Raw genomic sequence first — 23,555 nt, 5'->3', positions numbered from 1 at the left:
CCCGTGTTCCTGATGGCATAAATTGAGCCCACAGAGCCGACTGTGGAGGTGATGTCGGCTCCTCTGGACACTGGCAAGGCCCTGGCTTCCCTCGTGGAGGAGGGGCGTCCAACCAGGGTGGCATCCACCAGCCATGCCCCCACTTCTGCTACCAAGGAGTCCTCATCTAGAAAAAACTTGGTGGATTTCAGTGTCTTTTTTTTTTGAGATGGAGTCTCGCTCCCGTCGCGCAGGCTGGAATGCAGTGGTGCAATCTCGGCTCACTGCAGCCTCTACCTCCCAGGTTCAAGCGATTCTCCTTCCTCAGCCTCCTGAGTAGCTGGGATTACAGGCATGCACCACCACACCTGGCTAATTTTTGTGTTTTTAGTAGAGACGGGGTTTTGCCATGTTGGCCAGGCTGGTCTTGAACTCCTGACCTCAGGTGATCTTCCCGCCTCAGCCTCCCAAACTGCTCGGCCTCCCAAACTGCAGGGGCGCTGGAGGGGCCCCAACTCTTCATAGGGGCAGGAGGAGTCAGCTCTAGGCGTGCCAGGGGCACTGAGTCTAGGGCAGGTCCCCACCACTGAGTACATGCTGTGCCCAGCGCGGGCCACGGCCTCCCCACCACAACCCCTCCCGCTGGGTAGCCTCCTCTCCGTGCCACCGAGGTGGACATGGAGGTTCTGAGTCCTGACGTCACCTGCAGGGTCACAGGCCGGTGAGGGGCAGGGCCAGGACCAACCTCAGAATCCCCATTCCAGACCCCGGTTTTCTCTACCCAAATCCTCCCGGAAGCAGCCCAGATCTTCCTACCTGAAGCTTGGGCTGGGGCTCACCGTTCCTCTGCCCTCTTTCTCAGCCCCTGCCCACAGCCTGCCCACCCCCTCCACCACACAGCCCTCGGGGGCTCAGGACTCTCCTACCTCCCCGCCCCGGGAATCCACCTTCCCGAGGCTGCCAGCACGTTCACTTGGACACCCAGGATGCCTCTGCCCTGGCTGCTCAGAGGCTCTGGATGAGGCCCTCTGCCTGCAGGATAAATTCCAGGTTTCCAAGCCTGGCATCCAAGACCCTCCAATCTGAGCACAGTCTTCCACTCCTTCCAATTCTGCTTTGTCTCCCACCACGCCCTGCCAGGCCCCTCTCCCGCCACCCCCCGAACCAGGAGACAAAGTGCCCACTTGTTGCCTGGAAGATCTGGGCCTTTACCCAGGCTCTGCCCTCTGCCTGGGGTGCCCTGCTCCTCGTCCTCCGGCTGGGTTATTTTTTCAGTGATAATAATAATAATAACAGTGGGTAGTAAAGTGCGATTCAGAGCATGGGCTGTGCAGCCAGAGGATCGCGGCTTCACCACTTAATAGATGTCGACCTCGGGCTGATTCCCTCTGCTTGACTGTACCTCAGTTTCCCCATCTGTGAAATGAGAATCCTCATCACATCTCCCTCCCTGGGTAACCACAGGCTCTAAACGTATTCACAGCTGCAGGTGCTCACTCAGCCTTGGCCATGACAGTGAACTGGGCTGCCTCTTCCTCCAAGGTGGCCTCTGGCCCTGCCATGCCCGCTGTCAGGTTCCCCCCAACCCCATCATGGAATACTTTCTCTCCTTTACCCAACTTAGCCAACAGTCCCTGGCCCTCCTCCCTCCCCCTGCCTTGTGTCAGGGTCTCAGACTGTGCTTGTCTCCTCCATCAGACTGGGTGCTCAGGTCAATGTTCAGGCACAGGTCAACACCCAGTGGACATTCATCTGCCCACACAGAGCTGGGGATCCCTGATCTGGTGCTTCGTCTCCTGGGGGCTCTGTCTGCCCACGGGGTCTTCTCTTTCCCTCCTGGCCTTCTGGTCACCTGCCCCCCCATCCCTGACTTCTGCAGCCTGCCCCCTCCCACATCCTCCTTGGGCCCCAGTGCTCAGGTGCCGCTTCTCTCCTCTGTAAGCTCAGTCTCACCTTCTCCTGTCAGACCCGTGCTGCCCCCTCCCTCTGGACCACAAAACCACCTTTGGCCAGCAGTGCCTTCTCCTGTTCCCTTTTAGAGCAAAACTCTGGAACGAGGCCGGGTATGATGGCTCACGCCTGTAATCCCAGCACTTTGGGAAGCCGAGGTGGGCAGATCACTTGAGGTCAGGAGTTCGAGACCAGCCTGACCAACATGGTGAAACCCCATCTCTACTAAAAATACAAAAATTAGCCAGGCGTGGTGGCGGGCACCTGTAGTCCCAGCTACTCGGGAGGCTGAGATGGGAGAATTGCTTGAACCCAGGAGGTGGAGGTTGCAGTGAGCCGAGATCACACCACTGCACTCCAGCCTGGGTGATAGAGCGAGACTCCGTCTCAAAACAAAACAAAACAAAACAAAACTCTGAGATGAGCTCCTGTCCCCACCACTTTTCCATGGCCCTTCTGCCCAGGCCACAGGTGACTTCCATGGTGCGCAATCCAATGGTCAAGTCCCAGCCTACACGGAGCTCAGTCCTTGAACACACTTGGTCCCTAAGGGAGGCTACTTAGAGCCTTTGTTTACCCTCTTCGGGTAATCTGGCTACAGAAACTCTCCTAGCTGTGGTTCCCACTTGCCGCCCAGATGCCCAGGGGTCATCCCATAGGAATTTCCAGCCACATCTGGCCCTGGGGGGTGTCTGATAAGGGATGAAAGATGTGTACAGATGGGGAGATGAGTCACCAAGCTGGTAGGTGGCAAAGCTGGATTCCTGCGAACTCCAAAGACGACCCATAATTTAGCAGAATAACTGGACGCAGGTGGGCAGGATCCGGTAAGGTCCCCGTAAGAAGTGGTAATAAATGGGAGGGTTATTATTATATTGTCTTCATCACATGAAGATCAAGAAGCTGGGCAACTTAGAGAACTAGAAAACCTAAAAATTCCCTCCCTGCCTGTGTCCTAGAAATGTTAGATAAAAAATTACAAACATCTCCTATGATCGAGCTTGTAAAAAAGTGTGGAAAATCAGGGGCCAGCATGATAATATTACAATTCTCCTTAAGATATATTTATATTATAACACATAAGATATAAGATGTAATAGCTGGAGTGCGGTGGAGTGATCTCGGCTCACTGCAATCTCCACCTCCCGAATTCAAGCCAGTCTCCTGCCTCAGCCTCCCGAGTAGCTGGGATCACAGGCGTGCACCACCATGCCCGGTTCATTTTTGTATTTTTAGGAGAGACAGGGTTTCACCATGTGGGCCAGGCTGGTCTCGAACTCCTGACCTCAAGTGATCCGCCTGCCTCGGCCTCCCAAAATGCTGGAATTACAGGCGTGAGCCACACTGCACCTGGCCATATATAGGATGTAATAGCACATTTAATACTGACATTACTGAAGGCCAGCATAGTGCTTGAAGTACGCAGTTACACATATGGAGTGATATTCTCCCTGCCTTCATGGATCAAGCCCTCTAGCCTGGCAGCAACCCCATATGGTAGACTGTTGCTGCCCCCCATTTCACAGATGAAGAAACCGAACCCCCTCCTTGCCGATGGAGCTGGGTTCCAAGCCTAAGCAGTCTGGTCATAGCGTCCGTGTTCTTAACTGTTATGCTCTACTAGTTGCACTCTAACTAGTATAATAGTAACATTGCAGGAAATATTTTTTTCTTTTGAGACGAAGTCTCGCTCTGTAGCCAAGGCTGGAATGCAGTGGTGCGATCACGGCTCACTGCAACCTCCGCCTCCCGGGTTCAAGCGATTCTCCTGCCTCAGCCTCCCTAGTACCTGGGACTACAGGGGTGCACCACCACACCCAGCTAATTTTTGTATTTTTAGTAGAGACGGGGTTTCACCTTGTTGGTCAGGCTGGTCTCAAACTCCTGACTTCAAGTGATACGCCTGCCTCAGCCTCCCAAAGTGTTGGGATTATAGGTGTGAGCCACCGCACCCGGCTAGGAAAATGTTTTAAACTAGAAACTCAGACAGGCCGGGTGCGGTGGCTCACGCCTGTAATCCCAGCACTTTGGGAGGCCAGGGCAGGCAGATCACCTGAGGTCAAGAGTTCGAGACCAGCCTGACCAACAAGGTGAAACCCCGTCTCTACTAAAAATACAAAAATTAGCCAGGTGTGGTGGTGGACGCCTGTAGTCCCAGCTACTCGGGAGGCTGAGACAGGAGAATCGCTTGAACCCGGGAGGTGGAGGTTGCAGGGAGCCGAGATCGTGCCACTGCACTCCAGCCTGGGCGACGGAGTGAGACTCCATCTCAAAACAAAACAAAACAAAACCTCAGACATTAAGTGAAAGTGTGGCAGCTTTGTGGGGGTGGAGAGAGCGTGTTGAGATGGAGGGTTTATTAAACTGTGATAGCAGCCAGGAGACCAGGCGCGGAGCAAGCAGGATGCTGGGAGGTGAAACTGAATTCTCCCTAGAACACCAGAGGGCTTGAGGAGCTGCAACCTTAATAAAATGTAGCCTAGAAAAAGATCTACCCACTGACAATAAGAGGTGACAAGAAAACTTGTCTGACTCCTCCTGAGCTTGAGGTAGGAAAAAGTGTGCAGTTCTCCTGAGGGCCTCTAGCCATGGGTCTGCTCTAGCCTGGGATTAGGTTTGTATTTATAAAGCCTAACCCAACTGATCAGAAAGTGGCCCCAGGCCTGTGACAGCCGTAGGCTGCTTGGGAGAGCAATTATAAAAATGCTCTGGATAGTGAAATCATCATTAACAATAATTTATCATATATTGCAAAGTAGCTAGAAGAATTGTAATGTTCCAAATGCAAAGACAATATAGATGTTTGAAGCGATGGGTTTCCCGATTACCCGGATTTGATCAAACACATTGTGTACAGGGGTCGAAATATCACACATACCGCAAAAGTATGTACAAGTGTTCTATATCAGCAACAATAAACAATGCTCTGGGAGGCATGCCCACGAGCTGGGATTCTCACAGATAAAGCCCTTGCTGGAGATAAACTCATGATCCCAAATTACACAACACACAGAAACAGACCACCCTGAGGGAGGGACAAGCAAACACCACACATACCAGGAGGAAATTCCTGAGAAACCATTGGAGGAGAAAAAATTAAATTTGCCTCACATAATTAAAGATGTAAAAGAAGGAATCAGATATCCTATTTGCTGGGTGTGGTAGTTCATGCCTGTAATCCCAGCATTTTGGGAGGTCGAGGTGGGCAGATCATGAGATCAGGAGTTCAAGACCTGCCTGGCCAGCATGGCAAAACCCAGTCTCTATTAAAAATACAAAAATTACTTTGGGAGGCCAAGGCAGGCGGATCATGAAGTCAGGAGTTCAAGACCAGCCTGACCAACATGGTGAAACCCCATCTCTACTAAAAATACAAAAATTAGCTGGGCGTGGTGGTGTACACCTGTAATCCCAGCTACTCAGGAGGCTGAGGCAGGAGAATCGCTTGAAGCTGGGAGGTGGAGGTTGCAGTGAGTGAGCCAAGATCGAGCCACTGCACTCTAGCCTGGGCGACAGAGCAAGACTCCATCTCAAAACAAAACAAACAAATAAAAAAAATTAGCCAGGCGTGGTGGCACATACCTGTAATCCCAGCTACTCGGGAGGCTGAGGCAGGAGAAGCTTTTGATCCCGGGAGGCACACGTTGCAGTGAGCCGAGTTAATGCCACTGCACCCCAGCCTGGGCGAGTCCCTGTCTCAAAAAAATAACAACAACAACAACAAAAACACAAGAATAGAACAAGATGTTGTAAAAGCCAGGTGCCCAATAGGGGAACTTCTTTTTTTTCTTTTTGTTTTGAGACAGTCTCACTCTGTCGCCCAGGCTGGAGTGCAGTGGTGTGATCTCAGCTCACCGCAACCTCTTTCTCCTGGGTTCAAGCATTCTTGTGCCTCAGCCTCCAAGTAGCTGAGATTACAGGTGTGTGTTACCACACCTGGCTAATGTTTGTACTTTTAGTAGAAACGGGGTTTCACCATGTTGGCCAGCCTGCTCTCACTCCTGACCTCAGGTGATTTGCCTGCCTTGGCCTCCCAGAGTGCTGGGATTACAGACGTGAGCCACCATGCCGGGCCCCAATAGGGGAACTTCTGATGTGTGGCATCATCACGGTGCTCCCCCAGGGAGAAAGGATGGTACCATGGAAGCCAGGGCCCTGGGCACAGGGCCTGCAAGTGGAACCATCTTTCTGGGCACTATCTGGGTTAGAAGGGGACAAAGTTAGGCGGAAGGGGCATCACGTATCTCGGCTTTGATTCCAGCCCCACCCTTGGTGCTTGGGATTCTGTGTAGAAGTTCTGAGCAACTCCAGCATGTGCCTGGGCATGTCTGAGAGGGTGTCAGGCACCACAGCCCACGCCTGGCAGAGTCACGGTGGCTGTGAGTGTGCCTTTCACTGGGGAGAGCGTGTGGCTTTCACTGGGGAGAGGGGTGTGGCTTTCACTGGCGAGAGGGGTGTGGCTTTCACTGGTGAGAGGGGTGTGGCTTTCACTGGGGAGAGGGTGTGGCTTTCACTGGGGAGAGGGTGTGGCTTTCACTGGGGAGAGGGTGTGGCTTTCACTGGGGAGAGGGGTGTGGCTTTCACTGGGGAGAGGGTGTGGCTTTCACTGGGGAGAGGGGTGTGGCTTGCACTGGGGAGGGGGTGTGGCTTTCACTGGCGAGAGGGGTGTGGCTTTCACTGGCTTCTCTGAAAGGGCAAGGCTCCCACCTTAAGAAGAAACTGAGGGATAAGCATGGCCCTTCTCTATGGAGCATCCACAGATTTGGGGTGGAGGAGGGAAAACATTTTTCTGGTTAAATACACATGGCTCTATTCCAGACAGAGGAGAAATCCTTTTTTGTTTGTTTGTTTTGAGATGGGGTCTTGCTCTGTCCATTCTAGTCTCCACTGTCCATTTTACAGATGGTGAGACTGAGGCCTTGCACAGGAGTGGGATATGTAAGGTCACCAGCAGAGCAGGACTGTCCCAGTGCATGGGGTAAAGGACACATGCTCACTCACGGAGGCCCTACTGGGTGCTGGCACTGCGTACCCATCCACCCTCCAACCTGGGGCAGACCTACAGGCCAGAATTTCCACCCACATTTTTCAGAAGAGGAACCGGAGGCTCCGAGGGAAAGCTGACTTGCCCGGGTTGTAGGGTCAGTGAGTGGAAGGGCTGAAATCAGAGCCCAGCTGTGACTCTGGAGCTACACGCTTCCCACGGTCAGTAACCCCAGCGGCCACCAGGAGCGCCTACTTCATGCCGGGCCCTGAGTCCCGGGCTGCCACTTCCCTTCCCCTGAGAGCCACAAGAGGGCAGTAAAGGGAGGCTCCAGAATCCCCAGGAGGGAGGACGCCTGAGCCTCCAGAGATGACATTTCACCAGGGCCTGGAAGGATGACCTCACCCAGCACGGCCAAGTGGAGCACAGACCAAAGCGACAGGAAGGGGCTGCTCCCCCACTGTGGACGATGACATCAGCCCGGCCCTGTGCTCTGCACCCACACCCGCTGTCTGCCCCTAACCTCACAACAGTGCCCTGGGCAGAGAGCTGGGGGCGGGTGCACGCTGGGCAACACCAGGCAGCACAGGCAGTTGGACCACGGGCAGGAGGTGACCCTCAGGCCTCCTGACCCTGGTCCCCAGTGCTCTTTGCCCCTTCCCCATCATCCCCAGGTCATTTTCTTTTGAGTCTCGCTCTGTTGCCCAGGCTGGAGTACAATGGCGCGATCTCGGCTCACTGCAACCTCCACCTCCCAGGTTCAAGTGATTTTCCTGCTTCAGCCTCCTGAGTAGCTGGAACTACTCAGCTGCCGCCCAGCTAATTTTTGTATTTTTTTTGGTAGAGACAGGGTTTCACCATGTTGGCCAGGCTAGTCTTGAACTCCTGACCTCAGGTGATCCATCTACCTCGGCCTCCCAAAGTGCCGGGATTACAGGTATAAGCCACCGCACCTGGCCATCACCAGCACATTTTCTACCACTCTCGAGGCTGGATCAGACTGGTTTCCAGCTCCTGGCCTCACTGGGCTCACAGCTCAGGCTCTGTGGGCACTGGGGTGGGGGCTGGGGTGGCCACAGGTGGCTTGTTTAACTGAAAAGCCCCAGGCCCCTCCTCAGCCCACCCCTCTGGCCCGGGCCCTCCTGGACCCTCAATCAATTCTGGAAGTCCTGGTTTCGACACCCCCACCCAGTCCGGGGGACACACCCTACCTGTCGCTGCAGTCAAAGCCAATGAAACCAACCCCCGTGAGGGGCCCAGCCACTGTTCCTGGGCTAGGGCTTCTGACAAACGATCGGGCTGGCCCCTCTTCAGCCATCCATGAACCCTATCAAGGATGACAGAGGTGGACACAGTTGTTCATCCACAGAAGCTGCTTCCATTCCCCGGGTGGCTCGCGAGTAGGTTTCTCATCTTACTGATGGGGAGACTGAGGCTTAGGATGTAGCTAATGAGCCATGGGGAGGAGAGAGGGGGTGACTCTGCAGCCAGGGCTTGGGACCCCAGAGGGACTGGATCTGAGGCCAATTAGAGGACCTGCTTCAGGGGTCCCCAAGGGTCTATGAGTTGCCCTTTGTTGGGGCCTAAGGCAGGGTGGCCTGGGAGGGTGGACACAGTCTCCTGGCTGGCTCCCCCCAGCCCCTGCCCTCCTTTGGGGTGCTGGGCGTGGGAGGAAGGCTTTGCCCAGCCACCTGGCCCTGGCCCCAAAGGGGCTCCTCATTCAGATCTTCTCGGCAGTTTCTGGTTTTGAGTAACCTAGGTCTGGGCCCTCTGTCTTGTGGCTCTGAGTGTGGGTGGCAGATGGGGTGGGGGCCAAGGCAAGAAGCCTCTTCCTCAGGAGCTGGGGCTGCCAGGTGGCCCTCGAGGTGGGTGGCTATCTTGACTACAAACTCTGTCGCTCCCCAAGCACTGGCTTGGCCCACATGGATTTCCCCAGACTCAAGGGGCAGATGACAGGAAGGGGCTCTCCAGGGCTTCACTGCAGGCATAAGGCCAGAGGGTGGCTGTGCAGTTAGAAGCTCCCAGCTTCTTGCAGGCAGCCTGAGCAATCAGCTCCCAGGGTCTGAGAGGAGAGGCAGGGGACCCAGGGGCCTCCTTGAAACCTCCTGAGTGAATGGGAGCAGAGACCAGCTTCCTGGCGGAAGGCTCTGTCCTTGGAAGTCAGGCTCAGTTCATGTCCACATGCTCACCCTTCACTTATTTTGGGATGATCTTCCCTTAAGCCTGGTCTGGTTGGCCAACTCCTATTCATCCTGCAAAACCCTTCTTGGAGTAACCTAATCCACCAAAGTCTTCTCTGTAGCCCTGCCCCACCACACGCACATCTGCGTTTAGAGGACAGTACTGTCCAGGCCTCCCACTACAGTGGGCACGTTCCCTAGTGGGCTCAGAGAGTCCTTGGGCGGCCCTGCAGAATGAGAGCGGCAATTTCCTTAGGTGGCTGCTGTAATTATAACATGGCTTAGCAGCTACTCAGCTCTGACCACACGCCAGGTACCGTGATTGTCTCTGTGACATTCCCGTGTCAAGACAGCCATCTGCAGCCTCCTTTTAACTCAAGTGTTTCTTGAGAACCTCCTATGTGCCAGGCCTGAGCTAAGTGCTGGATTCAAATCTGCCCTTGGCCAAATCAGTCGCCCTGTGCCAACCTCCATGTCTTCACCAGGCTTTCATAATTGCTCTGTGAGAAGGCAGGGTGCGAGGCACAGGGGGTCTTCATTTCACCTATGGGCACAGAGAGGCCAGCGGGGACACATGGTGGAATCCAGAGCCCAGCACCAGAGGCTATGTCCAGGCAGCTGACAGCCACGGAGGAAGGTGGATGAAGAGCTCTGGCTGGGGCCTGGATGGGCCTCCACCCCCTCCCCTTCCTCCTCGCCCCATTCTCTCCACCATCTGCCTATGGCATCCCCTGTATTAGAGTATACGTAAGGAGGAGATTCACCTGAGCTCAGTGACCGTGACACTGCCTTCTCATAATCTGCCTGGCACTGTGGCCAGAGGCCTCCCTGGAGGGTCCTCTCAGCTTTGGGGCCAGCAGAGCAAGGGAGTGTGGCTAACCTTGACCCTAGCATGCAGGCCTCTCTGCCTCATTGGGCTGGCTCCTCTCCTGAGGACATCTCAGCTCTGCTGGCCACGCCCCTTGTAACTCAGTGGGCCAGTGGTGAGGCAGGTCCATGGCCACGTGGAGCAGGTTCCCTCTGTGCTGTCTCCCAGGCTCTGCAGATTCCTACTGTTGCCGGCTCCTCCCTCCAGCCACTGTGCTCTCAGGCCACGGCTCTGGCCACAGCATCCCTTCCACATTGGCCTCCCTGTGGCTGGGCTTCCTCCTCCTGCCTGCCCTCCAGGCTGTGGCCACAGGGACCTCTGGACAGGGCAGTTTGCCCACATCATCTCCTGCCTCAGCCCTCCGTAAGCCCCACAGCACCCTCTGCACAGCTACACAAGGCACAGGTGTCCCCCTGGGACTCAGTGGCTGCTCTTTCCCAGCAGGGCCCCTGGTCCCATAAGGCTGGAAAACACAGAGTCAAACCAAGTTCAACAGCCATCCTCGCCTCCCCAGAGCTGTGCCTGCACTATCTGCTGACTCTTCAAAAAGGGATGTTCCCAGACCCTTTTTTTTTCTTTTTGAGACGAAGTCTTGCTCTTATTGCCCAGGCTGGAGTGCAGTGGTGCGATCTTGGCTCACTGCAACCTCTGCCTTCCGGTTTCAAGCGATTCTCCCGCCTCAGCTTCCTGAGTAGCTGGGATTACAGGCACCCACCATCATGCCCAGCTAATTTTTATATTTTTAGTAGAGACAGGGTTTCATCATGTTGGCCAGGCTGGTCTCAAACTGCTGACCTCATGATCTGCCCGCCTCGGCCTCCCAAAGTTCTGGGATTAGAGGCATGAGCCACTGCGCCTGGCCTCCCAAACTTTTTTTTTAACTAACATTTTGCAAAGCACCTCCCAGAGTTCCCAGGAACCCAGTCAAAGGAAGGCTGGCCCTCCGGGTGAACAGCCATCATCCTGCGGACTCCTACTATGTGGCAGGCATGTGCTGAGCCCTTCATGGGCTGGTGTCATTTGAGCCTCACACAGAGGCCAGGAGAGGAGGATCAGCACCTCAGCTCTGCAGATGCAGGGGCCGAGAGAGAAGAGACTCAGGAACCACTGGCGGCACGGTAGGGTGAGGAAGGCAGAGCCGCTGCCGTGCTAGTCTGGCAGACAGTCGTGGCCCTGGAATGCCAGGGTCCAGTGAGAGCTGCATGATGGATGCATGAATGTGGAGACCACATTGTAGTCTGACCCTGCTCTGTCCAGGTCCTGCAGCTTGTGCCCCAGCCCTGCCCTGCCCTGCCCCAGGCTCTCAAATCTCACCTCGGCTCCTTCCTCTGTCACACCCTGCCACCACTGTGTCACCTTGAGTTCTTGGGGACTCTGAGCCTCTAGGCAGGCAGCTAGGCTCTGGCAGGGAGCCAGGAACCTGCCCTGGTGTGTGTGGGGGGTCTCAGGCCAGACGTCCATCCCCTACTCTCCCAACCAGGGGATCTGCAGCTCAGAGAGACATCCCAGCCCACCTGCTGTGGTGGGCAGGCATGGGAAGATGCAGCAGCTTCCATGGGAAAGTCGGGCACCCAGGGTGGGGAGGACAAAGGCTGGCGAGTCCTGCTGTGGGACCTCCATGGAGGCAGCGCTGCCACTGCTGCGGCTCTGGGATGCCCACCTCCTGGCTAGGCTGTGACAGGACCCCTTGCTGCCCCACCAGGCAGGGACCAGCCCTCCTGTTAGGTTCAGATGCTCGCTTCTGTCCCCATCCCCCATCCTTCCCCATCCCCCCTTTCCTTCCACTAAACGTGCACTTTAGGGTGGGGGAGGGACATGCCATTCCAGGAGCTGGACCAGCATTTTCTATACATCCTCACAGGAAGCCATGGGGCAGGTGCTCTTCTGCCCATTTCAAAGATGAAGTATCTGAGACTCAGAGAGGTACAGCAAACTGTCAAAAGTTGCACAGCTGGATAGTGGTGGAGCTGGGACTTGAACCCTGGACCCTGTGACCCTAAAGGGCCACATCAGTATCTGTGCCCTACGGCCCCGAGCACCCTTCATTCTGAGAAACGTTTGTTGAGTGAATAAAGTAGAAAGCCCCAAATCACAGCAGCTCCCAGGAGGGACTGACATCACTGCTCACCCCACCAAACACACTCACTCAGGCTGAGGTCAGCCCTCCTTCCCTGTGGGTCTCTCGCCGTCCTACTCACCTTCCCCTAAGCCTCCAGCCACACTGCACTCACCCTCGCCCATACACCTGCCTCCCTCGTAGCCACCCTTCAGCACAGTGGCACCTGTACAAGCCCTCAGGCTGCACCGGCGTCTTTTCCGGGCTTCCCGAGCCCCAGGCTTCCCTCTGCGAAAGTTCCAAACACACCATGGCTCTATGTCTTCTGACCAGCCTGCCCCATCAGACTGAGTGTCCCAGAGGGGGGAGGCTGAGTCTTATTATTATTATTATTATTATTATTGTTATTATTATTATTATTATTTTGAGATGGAGTTTCGCTTTTTTGCCCAGGCTGGAGTGCAATGGGGCGATCTCGGCTCACTGCAACCTGCGCCTCCTGGGTTCAAGTGCTTCTCCTCCCTCAGCCTCCTGAGTAGCTGGGATTACAGGCATGCGCCACAATGCCTAGCTAATTTTTTTGTATTTTTAAGGAGAGATGGGGTTTCTCCATGTTGGTCCGGCTGGTCTCAAACTCCTGACCTCAGGTGATCCACAAGCCTTGGCCTCCCAAGGTGCTGGGATTACAGGCATGAGTCACTGCGCCTGGCCGAGGCTGTGTCTTTGTGGCAGTTGCCCCCCAGTGTTACTGGGCTCTCAATGCACGCTCAAAGTCACTGAAGGGACTCTAAAAATTTGAAAAATACGAAAAGGATGGAAGAAGAAACAAACCACCAGAGAAATTACTGCTCCCCATCTCAGTACATTTCATTTAGGTCTTTTTTCTGTCTGTCTGTGTGTTTGTGGGACACCACTGTGAGCATCCTAAGAACACAAGCCTGCTCCTGCCTGCCTCCCTCGCATGAATATATGCTGCGTTTGCAGAATGGACCTGGGGTAGCCCCACGTATCTCCTGAGGCCTAGGAGAGTGGGGAGTCACTCAGGGTCACTCAGCTACAAGGGGAGAGGCTCAGACCTGGAGGCCAGTGCTCCTGACCCCCCAAGGCACTGACTCCCATGGCAGTCTCTTTCAAGGCCCCAGAAATCTTAATTTTCCACCGTCCAGCTGACCATCCATCATCCCAGGCTTCCTCCTGTCCCCTAACGCAGGTGCCCTGATGTCCGTCGCTCACTCGTGCTCTCAATTCATCGAATGCTGCTGGGGTCCCACTCTGTGCCAGCCCCCAGCTGAGCCCTGGGACCCAGAGATGAATCACACAGAGCAGCCCCAGGCTGTCGGGGAGACCTGGGAACAGGGCAGAGAAGCTCTGTATGACAAGCGCTGGCCCAAAGGCATGAGCAGAGCCCAGGGTGAGATGGCACTGAGGGGACCGTGGGTCCGCCCGGCCTGCGGTGAACAGGAGACAGCCAGGAAGACTTTCTAGAGAAGGATGCCTTCCAGCAGCGGCTTAAAGAACTAGCAGGCAGGGCGCGGTGGCTCACACCTGTGATCCCAGCACTTTGGGGGGCAGAGGCGGGTGGATCACCTGAGGTTGGGAGTTCGAGACCAGCCTGGCCAACATGGTGAAACTCCATCTCCACTAAAAATACAAAAGTAAGCCAGGTGTGGTGGCGGGCGCCTGTAATCCCAGCTACTTGGGTGGCTGAGGCAGAAGAACTGCTGGAGGCAGAGGCTGCAGTGAGCTGAGATTGCGCCATCGCACTCCGGCCTGAACAAGAGTGAAACTCCATCTCAAAAAAAAAAAAAAAAAAAAGAGCCAGCAGAAGCCCAGCAGGTGAAGGACGACAAAAAAAAATCAGACTAGGCATAGGAACAGCAGGAGGAAGGCCCAGAGGAGAGAAGGCTGAGAGTGAGCAGGAAGAGACTGCATGTCCGGGCAGGTGGTGAGCGGGTGCAACAAGGGCCCAGCCAGGACTGGGCATTGGAGATGACCCGACCACCCACAGGGTTCCCATCAAGAGCCCGCATGCAGCCCGCTCCCTCTCACAGCTGCTACATGCGTGACTCTGGGTACCAGCACTTCCCTTCAGAACTCTAAGCACCTTAGGCAAAACTTCCACCTTAAAACCAGCTGGTCCTTGAGGCCCCCAGCACTGGCTCCCGGTTATTTCCTGCATGAGCCAATGCAAAGCCTGCCAGGGCCTCTCTGGAAACTGGAGCCGGTGCAAAGGATGATCCGTGCCCACAAGCTTTGTTGGATGTGAGGCCGTGAGAAAGAATAAGGACACAGGTGTGATCCTTGCTTGCTCAGAGAAAAAGCCAAGTTTATCCTGAATTCACAAATTAGAGACTGAGGCTCAGAGAGGTGAAGCAACCTGTCCAAGGTCACACAGCATGTGAGCAGGCCCAGGCACTGAGCCCACCCCTCTGACTCCCCTCACCATGGCATAAGCTCCCCTAGGGAAGGTCCATCTGACACGTCCCCCGCTGGTCCCTGGAGCCTTGAGCGCTGGCCCGTGGCCAGGGCACCCAGAATGTTTTTTATGAATGAGTGAACAAAAGAATCTGAACCCCCTGCCCTTCGTCCCACCCCATGCAGCAGTAGGAAGAAGCCATCTGCTACTGTTTTTTGTTATTGCTGCTACTCTAAAAATCGAAAGCACAAACCCGAAGTCACAGCACTGTGTCACATCAGGGCGGACAGACACCCTAGTCCTGATTCAGGGCTGAAATGGAGTGGGGCTCCTCCGGGGCAGGGGCACACAGCAGGGTCTTGGAGTCAGACAGACCAGGGCCAAACCTCCGCTCGGCCACTAAGGGCTATGAGACCCGACACGCCGCACCCCCTCTCCACGCCCAGGCATCCCCACCGCTAAAACCAGACACAAAGAGTGCCTACCTTGCTGGGTGCCGAGAGGACTCAGGAGGCGGGATGCTGCCAGGGTGGGCACAGGTGGAATCCCAGCCCACGGGTCTCCTCTGCCCTGCGACCTTGGCTGAGGTCTGCACCCTCCTGGGGGTGAGCTCTGAAACCCTGCTCAGCACTAAGCACACTGGATGCCTGGCCTTGGGGGCAGCCGAATGGCTTACACATTAGGAGGCATTCACATGGCCAAAGGGCAGAGGGGGCCCAGGAGCTTGAGGGCAGGTGGCTCACTGGGCTCCCCCATGACTCAGCAGAACTCAGGCTGCAGGCTCGGGTGGGAGCTGCCCCCGACTGCACCCTGTGCAGGGAAGCCCAGCTGCTGGCTGATAAATATTTTATCACTGCTCACAGAGCAGTCCCCAGGAAGGCGCCTGCATCCTCCAAGCCCACAGAGCACCCCTTCCTGCCCGGACAGAAGGAACTGGCCAGGTCCAAGGTGCAGGGTGGGGTCAGGAGCCCAGACAGCTCATTCCTGCCCTGCCGACTTCAGGTAAGCTCAGCACACGCCCCTGAGCCCCACCCACACTCCACTCCGCCCTATGTTGGGTGCTGGGCTCTGACTGCTATGCCCCTTGGACAGCTCCCCTCCTCCTCTTCACCCCGCCTAGAACCCCAACCCTCTGCCTGTTGGCCCAGTCAAACCCCCCATCCTGCTGGCCCAGGGCCATTGCCGCCTCCTTTAGGAAGCATTCCTGGATCCTCCATTTCTGCTGTGTGACTGGGGAGGGCCATCACACTCTCTGAGCCAGTTTTTTCCTTTTTCTTTTCTTTTCTTTTCTTCTCTTCTCTTTTCTTTCTTTCTTTCTTTTTTTTTTTTTTTTGAGACAGGGTCTCACTCTATTGCCCAGGCTGAAAAGCAGTGGCGCAATCACAGCTCACTGCAGCCTTGACCTCCCGGGCTCAGGTGATCCTCCCACCTCAGCCTCCCGAGTAGCTAAGAACACAAGTGCATACCACCATGCCCGGCTGACTCATTTTTTTTGTACTTTTAATAGAGACTGGGTCTTGCTATGTTGCCCAGGTTTGGCTTAAACTCCTGGGCCCAAGTGATCTGCCCGCCTTGACCTCCTAAAGTGCTGGGGTTACTGACATGAGCCACTGCGCCCAGCCTTCTTTTTTGTTTTTGATTTTTCTTTCTCTTTTCACTTTCCCAGGTTCAGTAACTTGCCCATCTGAGCCAGTTTCTACAATGGAGCTAAGGATCCCCGCTCATGGGGGACAAAATGAGATTGTGCCAATCAAGTTCTCCCAGCACCTCGCCCACACAGAGACTCATTCTATTTGGGGGAAACCGAACATCAGGAATCAAATCATAAACATGACTGAGCGTGGCTAGGAGTGGGGCACAGGACTGCAGAGAATCTGGCTCCTGTCTGTAAGGATCCACAATTTAATTAGGATATGTGACCTAAATAATAATAATAATAATAACAACAGCAACAGTAACAACAGCCACCGAGTTTTAAGCCTCACCACATGCCAGACACTTCACATCCCATCTCCTCATTTACTCCTCCCAGAACCCCTAGGATGTGGGTTGCTTCTTGCTCCCATTTGACAGCAGAGCAGGAAACTGAGATGCAGGGAGGGTGAGAGCCCTGCCTGGGGTCACACAGCTTTCCACATCATTGTGCATGTGGAGGCCCCACTGAAAGGCGGGCTCCAAGACAAATGACAGAACAGCCATGGGACAGATACTGTGCAGCTGCTGAAAACTCAGTGTGACTGCTCACGAGCTCCTGGGCTGCTTAGGGACAGGGAAGATGCTCACGATATTACACCGAGTGAAAAAAGCAGAACAGGCCAGACGTGGTGGCTCATGCCTGTAATCCCAGCACTGTGGGAGGCCAAGGCAGGAGGACAGTTTGAGCCTAGGAGTTCAAAACCAGCCTGGGCAACGTGGCAAAACCGCATTTCTTTCTTTTTTTTCTTTTTTTTTGAGACAGCGTCTTGCTCTGTCACCTGGGCTGGAGTGCAGTGACGAGATCTCGGCTCACTGCAACCTCTGCCTCCCAGGTTCAAGCAATTCTCCTGCCTCAGCCTCCTGAGTAGCTGGGATTACAGGTGTATGCCACCATGCCCGGCTAATTTTTGTATTTTTTAGTAGAGACTGGGTTTTACCATGTTGGCCAGGCTGGTCTTGAACTATTTTTTTTTTTTCTTTTTTTTTTAGACGGAGTCTCTCTCTGTTGCCCAGGCTGGAGTGCAGTGGCGGTCTTGGCTCACTGCAACCTCCGCCTCCTGGGTTCACGCCATTCTCCTGCCTCAGCCTCCCTAGTAGCTGGGACTACAGGCGCCTGCCACCACGCCTGGCTAATTTTTGTATTTTTAGTGGAGACGGGGTTTCACCGTGTTAGCCAGGATGGTCTCGATCTCCTGACCTCGTGATCCGCCCGCCTCAGCCTCCCAAAGTGCTGGGATTACAGGCGTGAGCCACCGTACCTGGCCTGGTCTTGAACTCTTGACCTCAGGCGATCCACCCACCTCGGCCTCCCAAAGTGCTGGGGTTACAGGCATGAGCCACCGTGCCCGGCTGCAAAACCTCATTTCCACACACACACACACACAAAATAAAAATAAACCCAAAAAACCAAAAACAAAAAACAAATAAAAACATTGGCAGGGTGTGGTGGTGCGTGCCTGTGGTCCCAGCTACCCGGAATGCGGTGATTGTGCCACTGCACTCCAGCCTGGGCAAAAGAGCAAGGCACTGTCTAAAAAAAAAAAAGAAAAGAAAACAAGAAAAAAGCAGGATACAGAACCGTAGAGCTGTAGGTGTGGTGCTGCAATGACGCTATGCAACAGGACTTCTACCTCAGAACAAATTGACTGGAAATGAATATGTTTAGGGAGAAAGGCTGCAGGCAGAATCAGAGCCCGTTCTCCAGACTCTGTCCAATATGGCGATGTTGGTTTTATATTTAAAATTTCCCTTAGAAAGAGGATTTGTCCACCCCAAGGCTTTTTGAGCAGCTACTGTCTGTCCTCTTTGTTGAGCATTCTTCTCCTCTCTCAGCCTCAGGTTTGGCCTGTGGAAGGCATGAAGCAGAACGTGGGCCCACCCTCTCCCAGCCGTAGGTAGATCTCCTGGCCCCTCCACCACAGCAAAGCCAAAGCCATGCTCAGGATCTTCTCCCTGTCTTCCCTTTCCACGTGGGGTCTATTTACCAAGGACCATCACCGCCACCTACCCAAGCCCTAGACTAACAGTCATAGGGGCTTAGAGAGTAGTGAGCTCCCCGTTACTGAGAATAATCAAGTAGGGAGCCACACGTCTATCCACCAAGAAGTGGCCACAACGGATGGCTTTCTGTTCGTCTAAATCAGACCCAAATGCCTCACCAGTGGGTGACCTTGGACAAGATACCGATATCTTTCTATCCCACCCTCCTGGTCTGTACAATGGGATGATGACGGAACAGTGAACGCAGAGGCCCTTCAGAGGGTTAAAAGAGGGCAAATAGGTAAACTTCTAAGACGCTGTCCAGTGCCTCCCAAGAGCTGCCTATGCATTGGCCATTATTATTTGGCAGCTTTAGCCTACTCACCCCAGGAGCTATGCAGGGCAGAAATCAAAATTCCTGTTTCACAGATTAGAAAACTGAGGCACGGAGAGTAACACCCTCAGACTCAAAGGGCCTGTAAGCAGTGGAACCAGGGCCAGAACTCAGGTCTTCTGGCACTAAGTGGGGGCTATGCCCCCAGGCTAGGTCCTCTCTCCCTTCATGTCTCTGGCCTGGATTCTCTTCTGGGCACTGGGTGGATTGCTTTTGCTGGGGAAACTGCTTTTGCAACCCAGTGAAGGCCTTTAACCAACCCAGCAGATGGCACAGAAAGCACAGCCTTAAGAACCTTCCAGAAAATGAGCAGGACTCATGCTGGGGTCAGAGGAGCCCGCCATGGTGGTTCCTGATGGCAAGGCTCTGTGGCAGTATTTCCTGACCTTCGCGCATGCTGTGTAGTGGGGTGGAGCATGCAGACCCAGGTTTGAGTCCCAGCCATGCCCCCTTGCTATGGCTCTGGGCAGTCACTTGGTCTCCCTGAGCCTCAGTTTGCCCATCTGTCAATTGGGCAGGGCCACGCCCACCTCGTGGGCTGGCTGGGAGGAGTAGGTGAGACAGCGCCTGGGAAGGTCTATGCACAGGGGCTGGCTGGCAGGACAGGAGCTCAGAAGATGGCAGGCAGCCCCTCCCTTCCAGAGGGTAGCCCACGCTCAGGAGTCAGAACTCAGGACAGCAATGCCCTCCGTGCCGAGACAAATACATGTGTTTTCTTGACATCTTTTATTTTATTTATTTATTTATTTATTTATTTATTTATTTATTTATTTAGAGACGGTGTCTCGCTCTGTCTTGCCCAGGCTGGAGTGCAGGCACGTGATCTCAGCTCACTACAGCCTCTGCCTCCTGGGTTCAAGCAATTCTCCTGTCTCAGCCTCCCGAGTAGCTGGGACTACAGGTGTGTGCCACCACGCCTGGCTAATTTTGTATTTTTAATAGAGATGGGGTTTCACCATGCTGGCCAGCCTGCTCTCGAACTCCTGACCCCAGGTGATCCACCTGCCTCAACCTCCCAAACTGCTGGGATTACAGGGATGAGCCACCGTGCCCGGCCATCTTGACATCTTTTAAACAAGGACTTGGCCCTGCCCCATCCCCACTTGCCCCAGCATGTGGGTATCCGTGTAACACAATAGCAAACTCCATCTCTGTCCCTACTCCTCTGGGGCAGGGGACAGAAGGGCACAGGCATCAGTTGAAGGCTTCCTTGGGCCAGGCCCAGAGTGAGCACTGTATTTATCTCATTTCCTGTACCCTTAGGGCCACCCCAACATTAACATTAATACCAATACCACGGCTGATGCCAAGGCAGGGTTATCACAGGATCACGACACTACAAGACCACAGCACTACAAGACTATGCACCACAAGGCTATGTCACTAGACATCAGTATAGCAAGACCACGTGGCTACAGAATGACATCACTACTTTACACAACTCACAGGGAACAGTCCTAACTGGGACTGTTCAAGCACCTGACATGAAGTTGCTTAACTCTCACAGCAGCCTACAGCCTAGAGTGCGGCAGGAATCACTATTTCACTGATGAAGCAGTGGAGGCAGACAGAGGTTAAGTAACTTGCCAAGACCTCCTGAGAGGTGGGACAGGATTCGAACCCAGGCAGCTGGCTCCAGAACCCACCCCCTCAGTCGCCTAAGCTGTTTATTCCAATCTGCACCTTGCAATGAGAGAACTGAAGCTCAGGGAGCTTAGGCAGTTTTCCCAGCTTTAGTCAGGGCAGGTGGCCCTGACTCTGGGATCCCTAACCTTTCCCCTCTCCCTGGCTCCTGAAGGCTCCTCCTGCTGGGCCACCAGAAGCTGAGGGTCTGAGGATCTGCAGCCAAGCCTCTGGGTAGCAGCAGCACCAGGGCTGCTCTCCGATACCGAGGGTTTCTGAAGTCACCGAGAAATATGCTCACCAGACTTCCAAGCCCCCGTGCCACCACGTGCTCCCCAGCAAGATTCAATTTTAAGACATAAGAAAAAAGAGAGATGTGGTTAAAATAAAAAATGAGGGCTGTCTTGTCACCAAGAAGCCACCTCTTTGTTCAGCTAAACCATGTCTTCATAATGGCCCAAGATTCTGATTCACATTTCTTGCCTCTAATCTAAGAGATGGCTGGTCCTGTTCAGCGCTGGCCCCCTGTGGCCCCCCCTGGGCTTCAGGATGAGGGTCTTGAAGCAGGATGCCCTGACCCTGCTGTTTGAGTCTGTGGGTGACCCACACTGCCATCTGACCCGGATAGCACCACATTCACACGGCATCAGTAGCCTGTCTGTTTCTGCGTGGGTCTTTCTATCTTGAGGGGCCCTCCTTGCCATCTGTGGGGCCTGGGGAAGGTCTTCATGAATGAGTAAATGAATGAATGAATGAATGAATGACTCTCCTCCTCTACGGGAGTCTCATGAGAGCTCTGTTCTTCTCACACATGTCCCAGAAGACGGTTTTGTTCACATCCACAAATGTCCACAACTTGCGGCACCTGGAGAGGGGCTGGTGTTCCTCTTTCCTTCTTGTCACCCGCCCCTCCTGGTGTCTGCGCCCCTGACTTACTGGGCGTGAGCAGGAAAGCTGGCACCACACCACGCTGCCCGCCTCTGCCAGGCGGTTCTGTGTTACCGTCCCCAGGCCTTTTAAGCCATCCATTAGAAACAAAAAACCCATTAGCTCACAAATGTTTCTGCACAGGCTGCTTTCCCTGCTGGTGAGGAATTAAGTCCATGCAAGTATCCCCATCACCACCCAGTTAAAACAGCCAAGACACAGAAGTGCCAGCCCTTCCCACGGCCGATCCACCCACACCATGGTGTGCTTGCGATGTGGGGCACCACACTTCTTTGGACCTCCCTGACTGCCCCTGTGGGTGGATGAGTGGGGGTAATATGATGATCACCAGTTTTCAGGTGAGTAACCCAAGGACCAGAGAAGCAAAGTGACTTGTCCAGGGCCACACAGCCAGCCAGTGCTGGAGCTGGGATCCTGACTCAGGCCTGCCGGACTTCACAGCAATCCCCGCCCCACGATTTAAACAAAGGGCTCAGAATCCCAGACTGTTTGGCAGGAAAGGTCCCTGGGGAGGCCATAAGCTCCTCTGACTGCTGGGGTACTTGGGCTCCAAGAGGGGAGCGGCTTGCCCAGGGACACAGCAAAACTGCAGACCCCAGGATGGGCCCTTCTTGGTCCTCTTCGCTGTCTGCCAGCCAGAGGAACGTAGATGACTTTGTCCCCCTCAGCCGATGTTACCACCAAGCGGTGCTCACACCTGAATGTGCATTAGAATGACGATGGGGGACTTACAAAATGCAGATTCCTGGTGCCCCCTTACCAGCTCAGGACAGGGACCGGGAATTGACATTTTATCAAGCACTGTCATCAAGGAGGATGATCCGGGGGTCCAGGACCTCACTTGGAGAGCCCCAGCTTACCCCCAGGATTCTGGAGGCTGCGCCGAGTGCAGAAGGCCCGAGGGGCCACAGGGAGGCGCCCTCCCGCCTCCAGATCCAGCCCAGGGAATGGGACTCACCACCCTCCCACCAAGAGCATCACTAATCACCTTGCAGCTAGGCCACCCCACACGGTCCTCATGGCATCTGTCCACAGATGTCACTCCCACCCATGCCACTGGTAGGGAAGTGGAGGCCGCTTGGAGGAAGTGACCCAGTCGCTGGGACCACATCCTGGGACCTTTGGACCTGGGACCCTCCCCCAGCCTTCTACCTTGGCTCTGGTGGAAAAAATCTTAGAAAGCGTCAGGCTCTGCTTATGGGAACAGGGTCTAGAAATCCATCTGATTAGGTCAGAGGCGCAGACCCGTGGCCAGGCAGACCTGCCCAGTGTCCCCACCTGCCAAGGGATGGTGAGGGTGTCTCCCCAGGTTCTGACCTTATAGACCACTAAGCGCTCCAGCCCTGGAGCCTCTGCCCCGGGGTCTGCCTGCTGCCTCCACCTGCCCCCACCCACTCTGCAGGGCGAGCTACCAGCTAGGAAGTGGCTGGAGGCCCAGGCCAGAGGCCAGAGCGGTGGGGGCCACAGGCTGAGCCAGGACAGGGCTCAGAAAGGAAGGGTCCCCCATCCTCGACCATCTTTGTTTGCCCTATTAGGGGGAGCAATGGCGAGGGAGGGGAGAGCTGCCATGGGGAGAGAGCGGTGTCGGGGAAGGAGATGGGGACACGGGGCGGCTGGACGGAGACCCACCCACAGAGACGCGGACAAACTCAGAGATAGAGGGAAGGGGGCGGGGCGGGGGGCGAGCGAGAGAGGCTGGGAGAGAACGAGCTCGGGAGGTCCCGGGAGGCTGGGGTGGGAGAGGCTGGACCTTCACCCAAGGGGGCCGCCCCTGCCCCGCAGATTCCGTCCGACCCCTACCCCACCCTAGGGCCCCGCAGTCGGCGTCGCGCGCGCGCGCACCTACGCGCGCACACACATGCGCGCGCCGCCCCGCCGGCACCGCCCCGGGGCACCCCCCTTCCGCAGGGTCGCGCGTGCCGCCCCCCAACCCCAGCCACCCGATCCCCTCTCCGGCCGGGCCTCCGGACCCGTAGCCGCCGCTCACCTCGGTCCCCGCGCCGCCGCCGCCGCCGCTGCCACCGCGCAGAGCCGGAGCCGGAGCCCGGGGCCGGGGGAGGGGGCCGCGGAGGCCCCGCCCCGCCCCGCTCCGCCGCGTCCCGCCCCTCGGGCCCGCGCGGGGGCGCCCGCAGCCGCCGCAGCCCCCAGGGACTCGGGGCGCTGCAGACAGACTCGCCCTAGTGCGGCAAGCGGGTCCGCGGGCACGCCCACCCGGGTCCGCCGGAGCTGGGGGCTGGCGCTTGGGCCCCCTCCCGGCCTCCGCCCCTGAGCACTGCGCAGGCTGTGGGCGGCGCCCGCCGGGGCAGGGGGCGTCCCGGGTCACCCGGCGGCTCGGATCGGCCCGTGACGCCCTCACCCCACCCCTCGGCGGGCCGCAAACGTCCAGAGAGCGCCCCCTCCCCAAGCCCCGACCTGAGCGGGGCGCTAGAAGCCGGGAGGACAAATCAGACGGTCGGACTCAGTCCCTGTCCCGGGGATCGGG

The 23,555-nt window shown here is 55.7% G+C and overlaps 1 protein-coding gene across 2 annotated transcripts in view; it reads right to left on the bottom strand.

Moving 5' to 3' along the window:
* The window catches only part of PRR5 (proline rich 5), a 69,026-nt gene extending 45,752 nt beyond the window's left edge, over window positions 1-23,274 (bottom strand). Inside the window, exon 1 of one of the 2 annotated variants that reach the window (XM_055375369.2) lies at window positions 23,061-23,274. The gene's annotated coding sequence lies outside the window, so the exon portion shown is untranslated. Of the gene's footprint in view, window positions 1-14,918; window positions 15,531-23,060 lie in introns of those variants that run through there. The other variant, XM_055375368.2, reaches the window with a different exon arrangement.
* Between the last annotated feature and the right edge of the window lie 281 nt (window positions 23,275-23,555).

This window comes from Gorilla gorilla, chromosome 23 (assembly GCF_029281585.2).
Source record: "Gorilla gorilla gorilla isolate KB3781 chromosome 23, NHGRI_mGorGor1-v2.1_pri, whole genome shotgun sequence".
NCBI classification, from domain to species: Eukaryota; Metazoa; Chordata; class Mammalia; order Primates; family Hominidae; genus Gorilla; species Gorilla gorilla.
Note: the sequence above shows the minus strand (reverse complement) of the source record. Positions and strands in the feature narration are given on the sequence as shown.